General features: G+C 42.6%; 1 protein-coding gene across 1 annotated transcript in view; it reads right to left on the reverse strand.

The window, feature by feature from the left end:
• Nucleotides 1-1,290, reverse strand: part of NAALAD2 (N-acetylated alpha-linked acidic dipeptidase 2) — a 120,134-nt gene extending 118,844 nt beyond the window's left edge. The window contains exon 1 of the mRNA XM_082245616.1: nucleotides 1,203-1,290. The gene's annotated coding sequence lies outside the window, so the exon portion shown is untranslated. The remainder of the gene's footprint in view (nucleotides 1-1,202) is intronic.
• Nucleotides 1,291-8,628: the final 7,338 nt, after the last annotated feature.

Raw genomic sequence — 8,628 nt, forward strand, 5'->3', positions numbered from 1 at the left:
GGTTGTTGTTTTTAGATAAGCTCCCATTGAAACGTCTATAGGGATAAAAGCACACAGTTTTGCTCCCAGACTACAAATCATGCTTAAAAACGCACAAAAAGTGAATCCCTTTTCATGCATTCCCATTGAAGTTTATGGGGTCTAAAAATGCACCAAAAGAAGCACCAGCACCTTTTAAAAAAATTGCACCACACCATGTTACATTGATATGAACAGGCCCCATAGAGAATAATGTGATTTCCATGATGTCCCCTTGAAATCAGGGACAGTTGAGAGCTAAGTGTAAGGGATGTCAGGTACCCCATAAAAAAAAAAAAAAAAAACACATTTCTGTTTCATGGCATTTCTATTAAACCACCAGTAGATGGGAGCACAAAGTTCAACTGCAAGCAAGGCATGGGAGGAACTAAAAGTTAGACCTTTTGTTCCTGGAGGAACAGAATAGCAGTTGCTGTGTCCCTCAGAATAAAAAGTCATATCTCATGTCCTTATCATTGCAGGTAAGAAGGAGTATATTTAGGACTATAAACAGGGCAAAATTGATTTAATGTACATCCCTGTGATCAGTAAAGGCTCCTGTCACTACTGTGTGATTGAATAACATACTGCACAAATGTTAGTGGGTCACACTGTCGCATCACATGACTACAGTGTACCAGGAATGTGATTATTATAGTGTTATGTTTTTATATCTTATATTAGGTTGTATTATGAGACCACCGTGATGCAGAAGGAGTAACAACATATCAGCACATGTTTAATTGGTTATTATTTTCTATGTATATCAGAATGTTGATATTATTATATATATATAGATGTGTAATAGTATGTATGAACAGAATAGCAGTTGCTGTGTCCCTCAGAATAAAAAGTCATATCTCATGTCCTTATCATTGCAGAAACGTTTTCAATAAAAATAATTCTGGTTTCACCCGGTCCGATCCCTTCGCACATTGGAATTATTGACCATACTTTCAGCATATGTGCAACAGATGCAATACTGATGCATTCAGAACCATATAAACTGTACACAGCATGGATCTAACGCAGCATTGATATGCCCGTGTGCATGAGCACTAAAGCTGAACTCCAAGCAAACAACAAGTTCAACTCCAAGCTGCCATTACATTTACGTATGCACTAGGATCCCCATCTAAATGCTTGTTTGGCTGGGGGGGGGGGGAACAAGTACAAACCTTTACCTTATTTCTTTCACCTCTTGAAGCCGACTCTCTCCCCCACTGTCTGATGCTCCAGAATGTATGGCCGTCCTTCCATGCAATGCAGGACAAAAAAATAAAATAAGCAATCATGTATTATACATGATATATTAGAAAACTATCATTCAATAAGGCTACATCCACACAGCCGCACATCTGTAGATTCTTGCCGGTGGTAACGCACACTGTTAAAATATTATTATATTATTCATATTCAATCATGCCTACACCTTTCGTAAGAAAAAATGTCCGCATTAGCAGCGTTCTTATAGAAGAAATAAAATTCCTGTGCCTTTAAGAGTCCTTGACCACTCCTTATGGGTGTCAGTAATGGTGTTTATAAGAGTGAAAGTCCAAATGAAATCCACTGGACCCGTCACCACCCCAAGTGACCTCTCCCTTAGGTAATAAACACTCACCAGAGCTCAGATATGGCAAGCATTTTATTATTTATCCATATGTAGCACCCTACAGGTAGGTGCTAGGTTAATGTATAGTGGGCCTTGTCTGCCTAACAGCAGGGCTGTGATTTATCTAGTCAGGGTGTCAGGGCTTCCAGATGTGCCTGCTGAGGGGAGAAGTATCCCCACTGGCTCCTGTGAGAGGTTTCTCATAGGGCAGTGTGGGAAGCCCAATCAGGGGACACATCCCAGCTTGTAACTACCCCAGAAGGCTAATTAGGCTGCAAGGGATTCTGGGAGTAGGTATAAGTTTGGGGAGAAGTGCGTGGCATGGTGTCTTTGGCGGGAATCCCAGGAAGGAGAGTGCGGCTGTCTCTTCTCCTGTCTGAGGAAGTGGATGTCTCGGGGTGTCGCCTGAGAATCAGGAGAGAGTGCTGAGTTGAGCTGAGGGGATCCGGTGTGCCGAGAGCCTGCTGAGAGAGAGAGGGGTCCAGTCCCAGGAAAGCCTACACAGGTCATGAGTACTGAGGATTGCCCCTGGGGGTTCGCCTGAGTCAGAGGGGACCACTCCGGAAGAGATTCTGGGATCCAGTGTCAGCTAGCGGTAAAGGGGGTACCTGGGTTGAGGACCCTGAAGTTGTAAAGGGGGTACATAGTCAGTGGACCCTGAAGAGTTCAAGTAGTAAAGGGGGCACCTTCAGTCTGGGCCCTGAATTGTATTGCGTGTGCCAGTTACAGTGACAATTTTTCAGAGTTCTATAAAATACTACCTGAAGCTGTGCCGGGCAGGGGAAAGTATTCAGAGACTTACACAGTGAAACAGTGTTAGGAGTTCTACAGTTCTCAGTCTTGGATCTACTGGACTATAGGTCAGGGGATTCAACACTTCATCTGTGTTCTCAAAGTCAGTGAGCGTTGGCTGGCGTCGGCTGGCGTCAAGGAGTGCCAATGGGCATTTTCAGGATCGAAGTCCCAATTGTAATTAGTTCAAGCCGAAAGGAGTATCCCACTAATTCCCTTCTCCCATCACCTTAATTTATAATAAAAACAACAAACAAAGATGCCGGAGTGGTCACTGCTTTAGTTGTCACACCTAGGGACTCAGCTCACATGGGCTGGAGAGGATTCCAGTACTAATGGCAGACCCACATCAGGCCATAGGCCTAGAAACCTTGCTACACATAGTATCGCAAAGCCTCCTCTCTGCCAACACATCTACTCTCACCACATTGGCTTCCATATAAAGTTAAATGGACTCATAGTGTACTCCTGTAAACATGTATTAGCATAAAAAACCAGACCCCCCAGGTTAAAATGACCTTACACAAAACATTACACAAAACATTACAAGATAAAGCATGTCATGAAAAGATACACAGATAGTGTGTGCCGATCTCAGGAAGTTATGATAACGAAATGCGTCAGCGTGTGATCACGCGGCTGCCTTGACAATCGATCGTGTGTGTCTCGCGGGATCCCCCTGAGCAGCGAGCAGCAAGCTGTGAGCTTACATCAGAGGTGAGATCGACACACATTATCTGTGTATCTTTTTATGACACGCTTTATCTTGTAATGTTTTGTGTAAGTGCATTTTAACCTGGGGGGTCTGTTTTTTTATGCTTATAAATGTTTACTGGAGTCCATTTATCCTTATGTAGCACTGTTACATAGTTACATAGTTAGTGAGGTTGAAAAAAGACATCAGTCCATCCAGTTCAACCTATGATGTGTGTGTGTGTTTGCTTTTAACCGTACATCGTATACCCCTGTATGTTGTTGTCTCTAAGGTGCCCATATAATAGTTTTTTGAAACTATCAATGCTTCCTGCTGATACGACTGCTTGTGGAAGAGAATTCCATACCGCTCTTACAGTGAAGAACCCCTTACGCACTTTAAGGTTAAACCGCATTTCCTCTAGTTTTAGTGAGTGGCCACGTGTCTTATTGTATCTCCTTTCTCTGAATAGTTTGTTCCTTATGCTAGGGTCGCCAGTACAGTATTTGTACATTGATATCATATCCCCCCTCAATCGTCTCTTCTCCAGAGAGAATAAGTTCAGTGCTTGTAGCCTATCCTCATAGCTGATGTCCTCCATTCCCCTAATCATTTTTGTTGCCCTTCTCTGGACTTTCTCCAGTTCCAGCACATCCTTCCTGAGGACTGGTGCCCAGAACTGGACAGCATACTCCAGATGTGGCCGGACCAGAGTCTAGTAGAGCGGGAGAATAATCTCTTTGTTTCTGGAGTGAATCCCCTTTTTTATACATCCCAGTATTCTGTTGGCTTTGCTTGCAGCGGCTTGGCATTGCATGCCACTGCCAAGCCTGTTGTCTACCAGTACCCCCAAGTCCTTTTCCATCTTAGACTCACCCAGAGGTTCCCCCCCTAGTGAGTAGCTTGCTTTCTGGTTTCTGGCCCCCAGGTGCATTACTTTACATTTTTCAACATTAAACCTCATCTGCCATGAAGTTGCCCACCCCGTTATTTTGTTCAGGTCCGCTTGCAAGGTTTCCACATCCTGCATAGAAGATATTGGCATACCTAGTTTAGTATCATCTGCAAATACTGAGATTGTACTAGATATCTATCTGACCTCTAAATCATTTATGAATAAATTAAACAGGATTGGTCCCAGGACAGAACCCTGGGGGACCCCACTTTCCACACCCGCCCAATCCGAGTACTCCCCATTAATCACCACCCTCTGGACTCTCCCTCGGAGCCAGTTCTCTATCCAGGTACTCACCTTATGGTCCATACCTACCTTCCTTAGTTTGAACAGTAAGCGTTTATGGGGAACGGTGTCAAAGGGCCTTTGCAAAGTCCAGATACACCACATCCACAGGCTTTCCCCTATCTAGGTGGCAGCTCACTTCATCGTAGAAGGTTAATAGATTGGTTTGGCAAGAACGATTTTTCATGAATCCATGCTGATTATTACTTATAATACCATTTTCTTTACTAAAGTCTTGTATGTCCCCTAGGGAGCTGCTGAGAATTACACCTTGCGGGTCCCCTGGGTTACTTGTAGCAACAATCTGTGGAACTTATCACTCCAAACACTCGGCTCAGACAATGAACAGTACAGGGGATTTGTTTTTTTGTGTTTTATTGTAGATTTGGGATTGGAGAAGGGACGAGTGGGATACTCCAACTATGAACTATGCACAAATCTTGAGGACAACTGACTGTAGTGTGTGCGGCAAGACCGCTGCTTCACCTTGCCACTGAAGTGAAGTAGAAGATATGTTCCTGAATTGATTCCTTTTCAGGGTCCTAACTTGTCACCTCCTTTCTTACTTCCCATGCGTGCTAGCCCCCTGTCCATTGACTCTCCACTGGAGTGGTCCCCTTCCTGGGCAGACCCCTGGCAAGCTTTCCGGTACTCACGGACACTGTTTTTCCCTGGGTTGCTCTGCCTTCAGCTCCACGTGTCAGTATCCTGGACCTCCTGGCTCAGCACCACACACTTGGTCCACTAGGCTGACCGCCTGTGACCATCTTCCTCATCAGACAGGAGGAAAGACAGCCATCACCCTCCTCCTGGGACCTGGCTTCCTAGGAGCCCAAAGGCACACTGTCACATGTGCCCGTGGCTTTTATAACATATCCCAGGATGCCCCACTGTCGTGCCAACCCACTGGGATAGTCATAAAAGTCTGTGTGTCACTGGCTGGGTTTCCTCCACTGTCCAATTGGATACAGTGGGGGACACTCCTCAGACCAGATGAATCACACATGGACACATGCAACAGGCCTAACTTCTGATCAGGCTCCCCTGATAAGCAGATGGCGCACACCTATAATTTACCTAGCACCTATCTAGGAGGGTGCTACACTTACATGGGAGCCAATGTGGTGAGTGAGAGGAGATGTGTTGGCAGAGAGGAGGCTTCACGAGCTATGGATGACTAATCAAAGGCTTGTCATATTTGAGCTCTGGTGAGTGTTTATTACCGAAGAGAGAGGTCTCACTTGGTGTGGTGACGGGTCCAGTGGATTTCGTTTGGACTTTCACTCTTATAAACGCTTACCATCACTGACACCCATAAGGAGTTGTTAAGGACTCTTAAAGGCACTGGAGTTCTATTTTTTCCAAAAGAGCACTGCTAATGCTGACATTTTATTCTTATGAAAGGTGTAGGCATGATTAACTTTTTATATTTATTAACTTTTTTTGATTTATGTGGAATACTATGTATCACTGCTAGTCTATAGGCGCTGGGAGAAAGGGACAAGTGGTTTTGAACCGAGCTGGTCACTTTCGCGTTGTTATTATTATATTATTATTAAGGATTTATATAGCATCAAAAGTTTGTGCAGTGCCATTTAAACGCTTCTGAATGCAGCAATCTATCAGTACCTGGGAGGTTATGTGATTCCAGCCTTAAAGTATAGCTAAACGCAAAACTTTTTTTTATAGTGTTGGATAGAGTGGAGAGGGGTTAGAACATCTATTAAGGTTTCATTGCTATCCTTGCACCCATTAGGGAGATTCGCCATCTTTTTGTTCTGTTTACCATTATTTTTGAAATTGAAAGTAAAAGAAAGTCCCACATTTTGGGCTGTCCCCAGAAAAGTAATGGAGGCAAAATCTTCCATTGGGGACACTAGTTCTGGTGACTAGGGATGATCGAACTTTTGAAAAGTTCGGTTCGACCAGAACACCCGAACTTCCCAAAAGTTTGGCCCGGATTTCAGAACCCCATTGAAATCAATGGGACCCGAATTTCGGTAATCAATAACTACCATTTTGAAGCCCCTAAAAAGTGCCTAAGGTTCTGGGTCATGCCCCAGGGACTATTAATCACACAAAAAAAAAGTTCTTAAAAATTGTCATTTTTGATAGAGAGCCAATTATTGAAAAAATTAAAAAAAAAAAAGAGATTTCTTTGGATTTAGTGTCTGGGGGGGTCTAAAAAGTGTACCTGTGAAGTTTCACCTCTGTAGCATGTCCAGAACCAGAAAAAAAAGGTCGTTTGTATTAGAATTAATATAGAACAGGGATATGGCTCCGCTATTTTCACACCTTGCCGGTTTTGTAGCAAACGTTTTTTTGGGCATTTTTTGGGGGTTATTGGAGGCAGGCATAACATCAGAACTTCTGTGTAGGGGTATATATACACACACACTTATATGTATATATACACACACACATATATAGGTGTGAAAGTAGCAGAACACTATGCTTGCGCTAATGAAATAATTAACACCAATATGGCTCCGCTTCTATCACACCTATATATGTGTATGTGTAAAATACATATAAGTGTGTGTGTATATATACCCCTATACAGAAGTTCAGATGTTTTGCCTGCCTCCAAAGACCCACAAAAAATGCCCAAAAAAAACGCCTGCAATAACACACCTGGGCATTTTTTTTTGGCGCAGGCGTTTTTTTGGGCGTTTTTTTGGGCTCCCGCGTCACAACTTCCTCAGTAAGGGGTCACAGTAGGGATGACCCCTTACTGAGGAAGCTGTGACGCAGGAGCACAGAAAGAACTGCAGAACATCATCCAAAATGGCTCTCTGTCTCTAGCCAAGCACCTGGCCATATACTATTTTGAGGAAGTCCACTTTCTTGGGATGTAGTGTTCCACCACCAATATGGTTGTGTGATTGCCTGCTATCTAATATGCTTTGTTTTCCTAGCTGTTCTTGATCATTTGTCCCTGCCCCTAGGGTGCCTGATGGCTTGGACTCCCTCACTCTTTGTCCAATGGTCTCAAAACCATGATAAGAAGATGATTGGTTTATAAATATTGGATGTTCCAGTCTAGTTGTAAACCATTTGGGTATATATACATAGGATTCTCCTATTTACTGTGCTGTTTAAATATGTAGTGGTTTTTAAGATGAAGTATAATAAGATTGTATATATTTTTAAACGAAAATCCTTGGGACAACCAAAAGTCCATTTTATTGAATATTTCATATTAGTATGATTTGTATGTGGTGCCATATTACTGGCTAACTCCAACCTTCTTGTAAATAATAGTATAGTATAACAGTAAATGGGCTAAATTAATAAAATAACTCCTTCAAGCCTAAGCCTTTTTCTGACACTTGTTGTTTACACTTTAAAATCAGTATTTTTTGCCAGAAATATGCTTAGAACCCCCAAACATTATATGCATTTTTTAACAGAGACCCTAGAGAATAAAATTGTGTTTGTTGCAAAAAAATTTTGTCACACTGTATTTGCGCAGCGGTCTTTCAAATGCAATTTTTTTGGAAGAAATATAATTTCATGAATGAAAAAAAAAAAAAACAGTAAAGTTAGCCCAATTTTTTATATAATGTGAAAGATGATGTTAGGCTGAGTAAATAGATACCTAACATGTCATGCTTTAAAACTGTGCTCACTCGTGGAATGGCGGCAAACGTAAAAATCTCCATAAGCGTTGCTTTAAAAAATTATTAACGTTTATCTGTTTAGAGTTACATAGGAGGTTGAGTGCTAGAATTATTGCTCTCGCTCTAACGATTACAGCGATACCTCACATGTGTGGTTTGAACACATTTGCGGGTCACATTTACATATGCGTTCACTTCTGCGCGCGAGCACAGGGCGCTTTAAATTTTTTTTTTTTTTTACACTGTAACTTTATTTTTAATTTTTTTTGATCATTTTCATTGCTGTCACAAGGAATATATTATATAATAGTAAGTGACATGTACTCTTTATGGAGGGATCTGGGGTCTATAAGACCCCAAATCCATCCTTTGCACTTAAAGCGGAGTTCCGGGCACGAAAACTTTTTTTCAGTGAACATACCCCCGGGACAGTCAGGGCTAGTACATTCCACAATGGATAGCCTCTGATCTGTCCCGGTTCGCACTTACCTGCAAGAAGAAATACTCACTTATAAAATTTCTTCTCCAGCGTTGCCATCACTGTTGTGGGCAGCTGAAGCCAGCGCGATCCTCTTATGCGTCCTCTTCCGCGTCTTCTTGTCCCAGAATGCGCCTGCACCGGCCCCTCTCGTCACTTCCGGTGCGGCGC

Source organism: Pelophylax lessonae, assembly GCF_965119305.1.
Source record: "Pelophylax lessonae genome assembly, chromosome: 2".
NCBI lineage: Eukaryota > Metazoa > Chordata > Amphibia > Anura > Ranidae > Pelophylax > Pelophylax lessonae.